This window comes from Cupressus sempervirens, chromosome 8 (genome assembly GCF_028749045.1).
Source record: "Cupressus sempervirens isolate cs-2001-9-10 chromosome 8, ASM2874904v1, whole genome shotgun sequence".
Classification (NCBI taxonomy): Eukaryota; Viridiplantae; Streptophyta; class Pinopsida; order Cupressales; family Cupressaceae; genus Cupressus; species Cupressus sempervirens.
Window position 1 is genome coordinate 282,460,073 of NC_143125.1, and position 16,198 is coordinate 282,476,270.

Sequence of the window (16,198 nt, forward strand, 5' to 3'; positions counted from 1 at the left end):
AAAGAATCCAAGAATCACAAAGTATCAACAAAATTTGGATTGCAAAAGCATTCAATTACGTCAGTCCCAAAATTTTAAAACATGTTTTTGAGCGACTCGGGTGTGTTAGATTTTGAATTTGATCCCGAAAATGGATTTAGAGCAACCAAAGTAGCCAAGAGAGTGATTAATCTATCATTTGTGCAGTCATGAAAAATATGATACTTTGAAGAAGCCAACAATTCCTCATCACAAAGGATGGAATCAGATTTGCAATTGAATCATGTGCTTATGCAAGTGAAGTTTGCAATGCAAGACTATATTAAATGCAACCCTAGGTCTGATTACCAAGCCTTAACCATTTATCATCATTGAGCATAGGACAAAATCCCATATTTCATACAATTATTACTAACATTGAAATTATAGGAATATGAATAGGACATATGTTATAAGTTTATTGGGATTAAATGTAAGCATTCAAGGCACAAGAATCTAGAATGACCAAAACATTTGTGTTTTTTATTGTAGCAAGTTAACATAAGCATCAAAACATAAATGTTAGGATGAATAGAATGTTCCTTGCATGGAAAACACACCAAACACATGAGAGATCCATCTTATGCTTAGTATTCAGTAAGTATTCTATCTGCAATGACCCTTGCATTTGTAACTTGAGACAGAAGTGTGCTAGGTATACTCGTAGTGACCCATACATTCACTTAGCAGGATGAGTATCCGTATTTACTATAGCATGAAGATTTCACTCCAACAAAAAAGGAGAAGAACCAACATTATTGATGTATTCATATAAAAGGAGTTGAGGTACACCTGACCATCCAATATGAGATGGAGGCTCTTATAGTGGACACCTCTTTTATTGGAATATGTCAACAAATTTGAACTAAATCACAGACATAAAGCAAAGAAAAGATGATGCCCCCAATCATTACTTCTCTAATTAGAAATGACATCATCGAGTTGGTCGAAGGGACATGATAAAGAAAAACAAAGAAAACAAAGAAAATGGTCAACATATCTAAAAAAGTTCATCGTTTTGGGTTCATTTTTGTGTCATCAGATTGATGTCAAGTGTCAGTGTCTACAACATGTTTGAAAGAAATCTCTTCAATAGGGTGACAAAAATCAGTAGACACAGTCAAAATGATTGGTGACTGAGGTCAAAGAGGAATCTTTGAGGTGAAGAACCTAAGAGGATTGAGCGATAGTAGACGGACATAGCCAGGATGACTGGTGACTGATGCAAAAGAGATCTTCTAGAAAGGAATCTAGAAATGTGACCTAAGCAATAGTAGGTAGACATAGCCAGAATGACTGGTGAATATTGCAAAAGAGATTCTATTAGGAGAATCTCAAGAAGAGTGATACTAGCAACAATAGGCAAACACAGCCAAAACAACTGGTGACTATTGCGAAGGAGATTCTATGAGGAGAATCTTTAAAATAGTGACCCTAAAGGGGAATGCCCTCGAGTTATGATAAGACTCAATCAATGGATACATGAGCAGAAACCAGGAAGAGCAGGAAAGCAACTATATAGAAAGCTAGAAGATGCGCTGCAAGAGGGAGCATTGGGGACAAGAGGCACCAGTTTACCAAGTTTTCACCTTCTTGGTAGAAATTTCCTTTTTATTCTACCATGATGCCTGTTTCCAGGTTTTCACCAATGGCACTTTTCTATTTTTCAATTTTTTTTGTTTTTTTCTTCTTTTTGAATTTTTATGTATTTTTGGATTTTTTTCAAAAAAAATTTGGTGTTACCAAGGTGCCTATTGCTAGATTTTCACTAAGGTAACAATTTTTTTAAGAATCTTTCTAATTTTTAGTATTTTTTTCAGAGATTACTAGCTCTTAAGAAGGATTGCCTTGACTTTTTTCCAGTGTCTAGCAAGGTGTAGGATGAGATGTGGTAGCAAGCTAGTGGATAAGTGGAGATGGATAGGCAAACAGTATGTAATCATGAGAAAGATGAGACCTTAGGTAACATAATGAACATAAGATCTCACACGAAGATCTTTTAAGAGGCACATGAGAAAGTACATAGGCATAGGTGAATACTCTGGACAACATAAGAATTTTACATGAGGATGTGCTCTGGGCCATGCAAAGGAGTGCAAAGTTGACAACAAAATAAGGACATCTAAGGAAAGATCTCACATGGAGAAGTGCAACTATTTATGTGAGAACATGGACAAAGTAGCACAAAGAAGCAATAGGACAAAAGCTACTCACGCAAAATTTTGAAAATTCTGCACAAAAATGGAGACCAGACTAATAGTAGAGTTGGATTTTGAAGAGATTTCTGACAATTTTGACCTATTCCAGATAGATTGGATGTTTGTTTGACAGATAACAAATGGATTAAAGGGTTGATTTTCAGATTTGTAAAAGTGGTGTTGGGTTCAAAACAAGACAAAGTGTTTTCAATAGAACATGGGAAGCAAGTAGTAGTTGAATACAATCCAACTAAGGGCAAAGAAACTCAGAGGGATAGAGGAGTCTTGAATTTCAATTTGTTCGAGCAAGTTTGGACATGTTGAAGACTTGATAACAAGCACACTTTAGCCCTAGAAATAGAAAAATGGTAGAGAAGGCAAAACCTTTGTCCCACATCTTATGCGCATGCATGTACCTCACATAGCCATGTCACCCCCTAGAGGGTGCCTATGCTTTTGGTATATTCAAAGGACTCAATAGTATATGCTAAATGAGTGCTCTTGTTGTAGGGGACAAGCATGTATACCACCTTCAAATATCTAGTAGCATCCCTATGGTGAGTTCTACAGGAGAGATTCTTCCCCCTCCTTGCACAAAGATTATGACTCCTTTTAGAGGTCAACTAGGTGGCTTCTATCTAAAAGGTTTTTACTTGGATTCCATTCATATTAATTTCTAGTGGCTCCATAAGTAGAGTTGAGACTAGCAGCCCACACCAACATCTGAAAGTGCACACACTTGCTTATAAGCAAGACTGGGGTTGGCACTGGGCAGTGCAATAGATAGAGCTTCCCCTTGATATGTGATATCAAGAATCAAGGGAAAGAAATTAATCTTGCTTTGGAATCTTTCACTCTACAAAGAATCTTCATTATAGTGAGTTGGAATCTCTGGTGAAAGGAGTGTGCTCACTTGGGTCATTCTCGGAGGTTGGATCACTTCGGCAAGCCCTCTAAAGGATTGACTCGGACTAGTGATTTGAATGCAAGGGCCAAAGTTTCTAATTTCCCTCAAGGGGAAAGAGCATACTCCTCTACCTTACTTTCTCATCCAAACACACAAAACAAGTTAATTTACTGACTTAGCTTAATCAATCTAGACTTGTCCTTTCTCAAGATTCTAATTCCCTAAAAGGAAGTGATCATCTCTTCATAGAAAAGGACTCATACTAGAGAACCACTAAGTTGCTTGCCTTCTTTAGAATGTTGTCTTTTAAAAGTATCTAGGTTTCTGATTCACCCTTGGTCAAGACTTCCAATTGGTGAAGAGGATAATCCCCTATTCTTTCGTCTTGCACCCTAAGAAGTTCACAAGGTCTATTTAGACTAGTTTGAAAAATAGGAAAGAAAACACATTGTTTTGTGGATTTTAAATGTATTCTTTGACAAACGTGTCTTCAAAAATCATCCTACAAGAAAATAGTTAGTCCATGTTTGAGTGGGTTGTATAAGGAATCTTCGACAAATCATCCTATAGACAATAATTAAGCTATAGAAAATTGGAGAAATAGTGCAACACAGATTCCAAGAAAAAACACGTTAATGAAATGAGATAAATAGCCTATTAAAAGTACAAAAATTGAACCTACTATTTCAAGATCTCGTGCAGAACCATGTGAAATTCTTTTCCTGCTTACAGGAAGAAATAATGTGCCATGTGAAGACTCACACAATGGGGCACTTTCTTGTCTGAAAAGGGAAGAAGCTTTGCACAAGAACCTAAATCCTTGCATGAAAATGGATCATCTCGTGCAAAAAATCTAAGGAACTATACAGAATTGTATGAACAGAGAGCTAAAATATCATAAAAAAATGCAGAGGAGGATAGAGAAGTTGATTTTCTCGGCCCCATGGTGGGCGCCAAATATGTATGTGTGAATATGGACTCTATTTAACACACACACTTCAACATGGTCTTTATATGCAGATTCATCCTAGAATGAACATGAGATTGTTCACCCAAGAGGAGTCCTAAAAGATGACCTATTGCCTTCTATCTAAATGGATTTAACCTGTTTATGCTCTCAGATTTGAGGTATAGTTAATCAAATCATCTAGAAAAAAAGGTTTTGAATGAAACTATATGATTATGCAAATTAATCTATATTAATTGCAAGCATTAATCTAAGAAGTAATAGAAGAAATTAAGCTACATGAATGCATTTTTTAATCTAAATGATACTAATATCTTAAGCAAAATCATATGTAAAGCTATGAAAGTGAGCATGCAATCCAATAAAAATTCAATAGCATGAGAATTCAACCCCCGTAATGAGGAATTAGGAGTCTCTTAAATAGAATTCCTAGAATCCATCAATGGTTGAGATCAACTCAGATCAATGGTCAGGATTGAAGGAAAGATTTAGTTCAAATGGAAACTTCCTTGTGCAAGTCAAGTGAATTGTTTCTAATTTGAGCACGATGAGCAGTTAGCTAAACTTGCCATGGGTGTGAGATCAAGTTAACTAGATTGATTCCAATTCGAGAGAGAGTTCACTCAGAGTTTCTATTTAGAACTGAAGAGTAGAATTAGGAAAGATATTTAATTTAATAAAATGAGATATGACCTCATAAACACCTTTTCTATTTAGTTAAATAATCACATTCAATTAATTAAAATAGGCATTATTTATTAAATTAAATAAATTTAATTCTTTAGTACATTAGCCTTAGGAGATAATTTAATTTAATAAAGTATGAATACTTCAGATTAAATTAAATTTAAATCAAATAGGTTTAATGTTGCTAATATGAGTGAGTACTATAGGAATTAAATAGGAAATATGATGAATGTAGATTAGGGTTTTTTGCATTTGACAATTAAGTCAAGTAGCGACAATCAGAATGAGAATTGCCTAGTGAAATAGGACTTTAGGATTGATCAAAATATACCAAAATTGGTATAATGGAAATGGGCCAATTTTGGGGTATTACAATCTGCTAACTATCTTTTGTAGCTTTTTTCAATAGGATGCCCCAAGGAGAATATTCACTTGTTGTTTGCTTAAGAATGCTCACTCATTGTTTTCTTAAGAATGTTCAAATATTTTTGTTTTCTTATATAATAGCTATAATATGTTTCAATATTTTTTGGGTAGTCTTTTTGCATATGTTGAGGGAGTCAAGGAAGACATTATTTTGAAGCTAGTGCATATTGTTTGTGTTTTCCTTATCTCTTACATTTTTCAAAATTAAATCATATTATGAGATGTGGATGTCAGTAGCAAGGAATATATTCTTTGGTTGTAGACATCTAATGTTTTATGGCATTGAAATTGGAAATTTTGTAGGCAATTGCATGATAGACATCCATTCTTTTGCATGATTGCTCTATTTTTTTATCCCCACTTTCTTCAAGTTGAAATGTCTATTTAATAGGTAATTGAATTATAGTATATTTCCTAATGCAAAGTGTGTTGTATTCATGTTGTCTTTGATTTTGATTGAATTTTCATGCTAAAGTGTCAAATGGTGGACTTTCTTATGTAGTTACCAGATTTGGTTGGTTTTAAATCAAATTCAACTTGATCTAGATTTTTTGTACCAGGAAAATTTGTCCAATTCATCCTTGGCTTTTCAATTCCTATACAAATTTTAGTGAATTCTTTCTTGGGTTCTAGATTTCCAATTTTTATGGATCTCCTAAACAAATCAATTTTTTGGACCAAGTAATTTTGGTGTTTGAACATTGAATTAGTCAAACTTAGTGGTTTTGAACCTTTAATTTTTAAAACCTAGTACCTATGTTTTGTGAATTTTGATCTAAGTAATGTGGTATAGCTTTGTACCTTCCCTAGATTTTACACATTCAAGAAAGAATTCAATGGTTTACTTATAAGTGATTTATGCCTTAGGTACCTAGAGGTTCTTGTAGCATGTCTAATTTTTTTTGTGCTTATAATGTTGCTTGATATATATCAAGATTATTCATGGTTCCATTGTTAGTTTCTTTATGTAATTTGATATTTGTAGCTCTTTTATTAGGCCTTAGGTTATTCCTTGTATAATTATTCTCTATGTTCATACAATCTGCTACTTGTTATATCTCAAAATATTAATTTATTTTCCATGCATTTCTTGCTTTAAGCAACTCAATGATTTCAAATGTTCATTGAGTATCAAATCTATATAACTCAATGCTAGCAAGTCCTAATTTTGACATAATTTTGTATAGGAGTATATGCCACATGGGCCCCAGGGCCTCTTTATGTAGGTAGGTTTTAATGACAATACATAGGATGAGACATCATAGTCTAACTTTGGCTTAGTTGGACCACTTTAGTCATAGGTAAGAATTGAGAAAGCCATTGATTTCAAATTTTAGTTAGCATTCTCCATTTGTTAACTTTGTTTGATAGTGCATAAAAAAAAAAATTGGGAGCTTAGGATGATTTTAATCTTTACCTATATTTTTAGGGGCCACTTAATTTGTATTCATAGTCATTTACTCAGTATGCTCACCCACTAAACTAGCAGGCACAACAACAAGGTCCTCAGAATCAAAGGCATAAGAAGAAAGGTATTTATATGCTATGTATTGAAGAAATATCAATTGGTCTTGTGTTTGGCTTTCTTGGGGTGCCTGTGAATGGGACTTTCACCAATTTTGGGTAGTAGGACTTGCCAAATTGCAACTGCGTATATTGTATGACTGCACCATTTAGGCAGTAGGGGTCTCTGATCTTTTTTTTTTAACATAAAGAACCAAATTTTAGTGTTCCTCCCTATGGTGCCATTTGTGGAAAAATATTTTAATGGGCTTCAAATTTTGGGTTTTTTCCTTCTCTTGAGATATTGAACTGTTGAAATGTGCTCTACCAAATTTAGACCCCTTCATGGATGAGGAGTATTTTCACTTGTATTTGGCACAACTAAACAACATGTAAAATAACTTTAGGTACATCCTTGTATATTTGTAACTGGTAGGGATTACGTTGTCCATTTCAGAGCCATCAAAACAATGTTGAAGTCCTTTCAGTCTACATCCACACATGCTTTAGTATAGTAGTGTCAATTCCATAGTATATGATCATGATGTAATTAGTGATTTATTAAATAATTACATCATTATGTCAAAAGTGTACATGCCATGGATGGTATCTATCAAATCATATTCAAAGCATTGATTGTTTGCTAACCATGACTATTGCACAAGGGAATGTACTACTATTGGATCAGAATATGGGGTTTGGGTTGTCACTTGTAGACATATTCATTTGGTGGGAACTATGACATTACTTTCGGTGTTGAAGGATGATATATGACTACTATCATGGCACTACATAATTGTATAGGCCTTACCCTATATAAAGAAATGTGGGCTAAATTATGAATAGAAATTGAGATTTTTTCATTAGTACTATTTTTACAATTTCTTCTTTCTTTCTTTCTTTGTTGAAAAGCTAGTTCCATATCAAATGATCATATATTTTGCAGTCCTTGAGTATCTGAGTTTTTACATGGGAAGATGACTTTTAGAGTTTGTATGGTACAACATGTACATTATTTAAAAATTCTTTAGTCCTCTTCTATTGATATTATTTGTGGTTCCAATTTATATTGTATAGATACAAGTTTCATACCTAGCAAAATATAAAGTTTCATACCATATTATGCGATCAACAAATATGGAGTGCCTCACATCCTTGTAAGTATTTCAATATTCTTAGCTTCTTTGAGGCATTCTACAAAAATGTTCACATGCCTTACCTATGATTTGACATTTTGCATGCATCTTGCACTCTCTCATCTGGTTGATGATGGGCTATAGAGAGTGATATGAAATGATGATGCTAAAAAACACACACAATAAAATCCAAAATGAACTTGCATTACAAGTGGATTATGGAAATTTGATATTGTTAATTTTGCATGGATGTCTACTAGGAAAATCACAACTAAAACATATATATAAAAGATTTGATGAGACTATATATATATATATATGTTTAAGTTGTGATTGTCCTAGTAGATATGCATGAAAAATTACAATATTAGATTTCCACAATCCATTTGTAATGCAAGTTTGTTTTGGATTTGATTGTGTGTGGCTTTTAGCATCATCATTTTAGATCACTCTCTATAATCCATCATCACAATGAGAGAGTACAGGATGTATGCAAAATGTCAAATCATAGGCAAGGCATGTAAAGTGTTTTATAGAATGTGTCAAAAAAAATTTTGATTAGGGATTGGTCAAAATTTTGACCAATGCTTGGTAGTTTTCCACCAAGCATTGGTCAAATTTTTCTACCAAGCATTGGTTAAAATTTCAACCAATGCCGAGTAGTTTTCCACCAAGCATTGGTCAAATTTTATACCAGCTCTTGGCGCCATTTCTACAAAGCATTGGTCAAAATTTTGACCAATGCCTTGTAGAAATTGTGCCAGCACTTTTCAAAGATTTTGACCAATGGTTTCATTGAAATTTTGACCAACCAATATGTTGGTGAAAATTTTGACTATAAAATTTTCAACAAACTAGTTGGTCAACATGTTGACCAACCTAGGTCAAAATTTTAACAAATATTCGTCAAAAAATGAGGTCAAATGTACTAGTTTGTACATAAAGATCATCAAAGAAAAGGGCGATCTTATACATGAGGAAGACATTCAAGAGGTAGATAAATTAATCCATCATCATAATGTATACACATAGGAAATCAAGACTACTTTCAAGTTATTTTAAGATTTGGTAACAAAGCATGTAGTTCTATCCTGGCATGACATAGATGGAAAGACTATCAATTGGGAAAAATGGATGGGGATTTTCCATGTGATGTAGGAACAAGCCCTGGGAGCATCGAGGAATGACTAGAACTATTGAGAAGATTGAGTGGATGATCGAGATTGAGATTAAGGCTTGTGAAGTGATCAATGATGCAGACCTACTTGAGGATGATAAGTATCAGGAGCATATAAGAAAATGTAATGAGTTTATTGAGGAAACAACATCAGATTCATCTTAATTGATCTCTTTCTCTTATAGACTTGTTTTGATTGATTGAAAAATAATAGTTAGTTATTAGTTAGCTGATTATGTTAAATTTTGTAAACAAAGGGACACACATTTTCAATTTGTAACCAATTTTCTATCTATAACTATAAGGACCAAATTTGGAAATATCATAATAATCATCATCATATTTTTATATACATACATTATATATGGAAGGTCAATCCATTTTACTTTGGATTATGTTATTTGTATGCACCAACAACACATGTATTTGTGGTCAAAGATTTCAAGTATAATGCAAGGGTTTCAAGTGCTCGATTGATCTTTTGGTGATATCATTTCTATCTCATACATTTTCTTTCCTTAGATCAAAGCTTAATTTTTCTTTAATTGAATGTTGAATTGATTGAATGTAATAAGTTATTTCAATGCTTTTAAAATAGTAATATTTTACTAATTAGTTGATCTATATTGTTGTTTGTTGGGCTCTTGAGGAGAGTTAAATTCAATAAGACTTAGTATTGAAAAGCACTTAAGTATTCAACAATTCATACATCATTAAAGTGATAACAATTTGTCTTGAAGGGATTTATTGTCTATCTCTGAGGGTTACTTTAAACATTTTGAATGATTGATAGAATAATGGTAAAGACTCCATGAGTTAAGGCAATGGTCTTTTGATTATTGTTTTGAGCGTATGTGTAGGATCATGGTGTGTCAAAAAGTGGTGATCTGGAAAATATGTAGTTCTCAGATGCCTCAAAGCATTTCAAAATATATTCCAACTTTTTTCCCACACATCCTGATACTAAACAAAAATAATTAATACCTTTATAAGGCCTACTATATCTTATGATACCAACCCTATATGGTCAACTTTAAAAACCTCCTATTCTTGTGCATTTTTTACTTCAAACATGTAGCTAACAACTTTTTTTCACCAAAATTTGATGAAATGAAAAGGGTTTCTTAAGAATGTTCTTAGCTTTCTAGAAATGTAAATTTTGTCAAATTACAAGATCAGTAAGTAATTATTACTTATTTTCTAATGGAGTTACATGTAAAGTGTTGATTGCCACATTGCTTGAAAAATAACTCTAACTTTCAAATGGTACACCATTTTTCAAATCCAAAAGATGCATCACATTCTATGTGTCTTCTACTATAAGGAAAAAATAATAAAAATTAAATTCTACATAGTTTTGAATTAGTTAATGTGGTCAGACATGAGTTTTTTATTACAAAAATTCTAAAGTAGAAAATTAAATATTATTTATTTATTTAGAATAAAAATACCCAAAAATATGTGTCACATCAAGGTATGAGTCTAATTCTTCTATCTACAATATTATTTAAAAATATTATCATTTCATTTTGATTAAGGTGGTTACACATACATCTAGTTCTTATTCTTGTCCTAAAAATTTTATAGTATTGCATTAAAATACAATATTTTGACCAATCAATTTTTTTAATTTTTTTTTTCAAATAAAGCCTAGTGCTTTAGAAACTAAATTCAATTCCCTAGAGATTTGTTTCTCTCAATTTTTTGATATAAAGTTTATAACAAGTAAAAAATTGCAGGTCAAGTTGACATAACCCTGATATTGTTGATTTTTTATTGCCACTTAAGAGCATAGTTTGGTTGACCATAATCCTACACATACCCTTGAGTTTTCATGTTGATTATAGAAAGGACACATGTCCAAGTAACAAAGATCATCGATCCATCATACATTCACATATCATACCATCAAATATAATTTATCAACTTCTTAATCAATTTCCTAAACACCCAAGTCCCTCAAGTTATCTACTCTAAAAAGCCTCTAGGATGTAAGGCTCACATTCATTTGCAGTGGAGCCTATCAATTGGAAAATTGCTATTGGATTTCCATAATTGGATCATCATTCCATAGGAAACCTAATTTGCTAATTTGGGTACCAATAGAGAGTTGTAACAACCATAGCTTTGCTCAAATGGGACTCCCTTTTAATGAAAATCTACATTTCCATTTTTATACTACTATATTCTACTACAATTTTCCTCTGCTACAACTAACTGCTAACCATGTTTTGGTATGCAAATATATGTAATACATAAGAACACTTGTGACTAGTGACTTCTTCAAACATGTAAAGAGACTTACAACCAATGACTTCTTCAAACACATGGACCTCCACAACCTCCAACAAGAAGAAATGTCTATTGGAATAGCAGAAAAATGCTCCTTATACCAAAAAATAGACTAATAATATATAAAACCCAAATGCTTCTTATACCAAAAGAACTAGTAACATATAAAACCCTACAAATATGAACCTGTACAATGTGCACTCAATAGGAAATACACCATATACAAATTGAAATATGTTTCCAACTAGTCTTAATATCAACACTAGTCTCCTACAAGGAACAAGATAGTTGTGGGTTGAAAAGATGCTTCACATGCCATAAGCTAATACAATTGGTTTACAAGACCTACACTACCATAGATGTATCTACCATCTACAATTTCTAGCCTACTCCAACACCCTATGGATCCATAGTTTGTTGTCGACTCCAACACCCTATGGAACCATAGTTTGTTGTCAACTCCAACACCCTATGGAACCAACAAGTTGTATGAAGATGGGGCCCACAAGGCACATATTTAACCTTCCCTCTAATGACTCAAAATAATTGTTGAAGACCAAGTACCAACATGGACCCAAACTAGTTATACATTCCACCCAATACAAATCTTGTAATAGGCCTTCTACTGGTTCAATATGCCTGGGCCCACGACTCCTCCAGACAACACAAAGTAAATGAACAAAAAAAATGTGAATATTGTAAAAAACACAACATATCTACAACTTATTATTTATTTTTATATATAAATTATATATCAACAACTTATTATGTATTTTTATAAATACATTATTCATTTCCCCATACAAATGTATTTATGAATTCAATCGTACCACCCAATGAACAACAATAAAATTTTCATAGCAAAATAAAACCACAAAATGCTTCCATTTTTTATTTGTAAAATACTAGTACACTTTGACGCACCCATTGCACCCAAAGGTGTGATCAATAGTTAATATGTGAAACAAAGTCGGAATATATTAGTATGCACACACAATGTAGTATATGTAGAGCACTTCTAAGCTTGGAAGGATAATTATGTACTTCCCATGGGCACTGGCTAAATAGATGAAAATTTTCACTGGTTGATAGCTAGTGTCATTTACCTTTGATAGCCTATTTGCACCGAGTTGTACTGTACTGATAAAAAATTCATTACCATGCAATGAAATGACAAGGCATATTAATTTCTCCCTATCTTTTGAAATGTGAAAAAAATGAAATATAAGATATACATTCTAGAATATTTCTTTTCCAATCTCTTTTCTTAAAATTTTATAGAAAAAAATAATACAATAACTTAATTTAATTTAATTCTTGAAGTTTTTAAAGATGAATTAATTTGTTTTTTTTGTTATTAAATTTATTTAAATTTTTCAATTTAACAATATTTTATTCTGTTTTAATAAAATTATTTACTATTGCATATCAAGAAGTCAAAAAAAGAAACAACCAATGTTTAACAAGAGTAGGATGCTATCGCCAATAGTGGCATGTTGTGATGGTTAAGTTACTTAACCTGTCTAAGCCCAAACCAATGGGTGTCATGATCAAATCCAAGTGGGGTGCCTTGAATCAGCTCATTGTGGTTCATAGTCCAGAGATTGTTGACGCATTTTTGACTACTTTGGGTCACTTTACATCAGATTGTTTGCAAGGTCAAATTCCAACTGTAGACATATGTTGTTATCACTCTATAGATCCCTTAAAATGTGCATGGGCCAATGTAAAACTCTTCCAAGAATATTCACAGAATCCAGTGGCAGTGGCTTCCAATCAGGGTCTTCTTAGTCAAGCTATGGTTCTTTTACAACAAGATTTTGTTCCCATTTATGACTTTAATTTCTTAATTCAAGTCCTAGAATTATTGTACTTCTTCTGGCATTATTGGATGAATGATACAAATATGAGCACAAGCTTTAATTTTGCATTACTATTGATGGGTTCAGACAATTTAGAACCTGATGAAATTCCTGATGTACTACTAGACATGATAGTGCATGATCTAACCTATCATAACAAGCCTATTAAATTTTCATGCATTATCAATGATCTAAAAGGTAAGAAGATCCCCCAGCATCAACTTTTTAAAATAGCCACAACTCTCTCAACAACTTTTGCAGTTGATTTGATTCATGAAATTGCAATTGAGGAAGGAGTTTCTATAATGGAAATTCTTCACCCGGATGATAAAATGTCTATTAATCAATATAATTGTCTAAATGGGACTCAATTGGTGAATGTGGATAATCTCTTGGATCCCAATCAAGTACATGAAGGAACATCTGATTCCCTATATCCAAAATCATTTGGCAATTGTCAAATGAATGCTCTCATCCAACCTAAATTGTTAGCATCTTCTAATCTTGAAGTAGCCCATCACTTGAATGATATAGATAAATTGGAGCTTCCTTTAGATTATTGCCAGATTAATGAGTGTGTAGAATCTCATATGAGGATGGCTAATCTATCTGAAGAAGACCACATTTTGAAGGAATTTAATGATGCAGATGTGATGAATCTGACTGATCAAGAATCAAAAAGCTCTCAACAAAATGGAAATAACGTAACCAAACCATCATGGACCATTGAAAGCATAATTGAGGACCTAAAAATGGACTTGAGAAAATTTAAAAATTACCACATTAGCCATGTCTACCATAAAGCTAACATGGTTGCTGATTGGTTCGCAAATGCAGTGATCACATTCAATTTGGTGATGATGTGGGGAAACAATAATAATTTTTCGGTGGAGGCTATGGAGCTCATCTGAAAGGAGAAAATTCAAGGTACCAACTCAAAATCATTTTTATGATGATGAGACATGCTAAATCATGTTTTAAAAAGGGAATTATTTGGAGTTATGCGGAACCCCCACCATTTCATAATAACGTGTATGGATTACATGAGCAAAAGAAAGCCAGAGCTAAACCCAATAATATGCGCATTAAAGCTCTCATCCTTAGCAATTTTTTCATCTTTGCGCTCTGCAAATCTATTAAGGGTTTAGGGTTAGAGAGGCATAATATCACAATGGTGGGAGAAAGGATTAGAAGAGAGCCATGGGTAGAAACGAAGAGCTGGAAAGAAAAAGGGAAGGTTTGGAAAAAACTCCAGAAGGGCGGCATAAATAGCTTCATGGAGAGGCTCCATGGTTTCGATGTGGGGGTTACCAAGATTATGGTTGAAACTTGGCACAATGGAAAGGTCAAAATTGATGGTGTCTCCCACCAAATCATAGAGGGTCTCATTGCAAAGGTGACAGGATTCTCCCAAGAAGGCATGAGCTTCTTCAGGGATAAGAATATGTTCACCAATGCTGTCAATGCTTTTGTCAAGAACGACAAGGAGAAAAGAAAACTAGTAAAGATTGACACCTACTATGACATTGAGTCCATCAAGAAGATCTGGGGGCATTTTTTGAGGATCATCATAGAGTATGTCACTTTGGAGCCCAGGTTTGATAGAGTCAGGACCCATCATTTTGTTCTGCTTAATCATTTTAGACATAAAGTGAAAATCTCCTTTAATTTCTATATTTATACTTCTATGACTAAGAATATAGAGAGTTACAAGAAATGTTCTATCAAAAACCCCGCCCTTCACAAAGGTCTTCTGCTCCTCATTTTTGAGTTTTTGAAAACCCAAACAAGAGTCAAGTCCATTGGGATTTCGAGTGGCTCCTCGGAGGACACCACTAGCTCAGACTTAGGGGAAGTGCATGTTGTGAAATTTTTCAAATTTGAAACCCCAAAAGCCAATCCCTCTCCCTGCTTCCCTAGTAGAAAGAGCCCCAGTTTCCTTCCCCATAACTCCCCTTCCCCTCATCCTAAGAAGTCTAGTGATGAGTCAGATATAGAGTCGAAGGAGGTAGATTCGGTGGAAGAGAAGGAAAGTGAGTTGGAAGATGACAAGGAGAAAGATAATGACAAGAAGGAGGTGACCCCCTTGGTAACCTAGGATAACCCCAAGAAAAAAAAATTAGACCAGACGCCAACCCATGATCATCTTAGTGACCACACTGATTTGCCTCCCAGCCCTACTGTGCCCACCTCCCCCCTGGAGGTCCTCATTTCGCCCATAGAAGAGATGATAGAAATCATGGTTGAAAAGGGGGGAAGGCCATTAGAAAAAATAAGAGAAGAGCCTGGAGCAATTTCAATGTGGATAGGGTTAGTATGGGCATTGTCAGAGAACTTGCTAAAATCTAGGTGTTGGGGGATCTCGACAGTAGCACCCACTATGACGAGCTCCTTGACCTGACTCTTTTGGTCCTCTCTGACAATGTTCGTGAAACAGGTTTCAACTTTCTCAACAATGCAAAGAACAACCTGATTGACAATTTTCACTCCATTAAGTGGCTTTTTTAGGAAATTGAGACTCTGAAGGATAGGTCCAACTAGATCAATAATAGGGGGATGTCAAGGATCATGAGGCCAGAGGTAATAAACACCAGGTGCGCAGCCAGGAAAAAGACAAAAGCCAGGACCTCAGAGATAATTAGGAGGACAGAATCACCCAGCTTGAGTAGAAGGTCTAAAGGTTGGATTTCTTCCACCAGATTGTGACTAAACAGATTGTGGATACCTTCCATACCTGGAGTGAAATCATTGTTAATCTGGGGGACTATTTGACCAATGCCAGTCTTGTGGGGAACGTGGAGCAGAGTACAAAGCATAGAACTAGCCGAGAAGATCCTCAGAAAGAGACTAGAATCTAGGAAAGTCAAGGGGACTAGATGCATTTCCTCCCCATGATCTAGGAGGAAGAGGCCAACCAGAAGGAAACTAATGTTGTAGAAACCTTGCAGGCAATGGAAAAGAAGGGACACTAGTCTACTCGCCAGGCTCTGTTCCTCGCCTTTTTTTCTTAGGCTTCGGGCCTTTT

General features: G+C 34.1%; 1 pseudogene; it reads left to right on the forward strand.

Annotated features, from left to right (window-relative positions):
* The window catches only part of LOC149542539 (regulator of nonsense transcripts 1 homolog), a 74,305-nt pseudogene extending 67,807 nt beyond the window's left edge, over positions 1-6,498 (forward strand).
* The last annotated feature ends 9,700 nt before the right edge of the window (positions 6,499-16,198 follow it).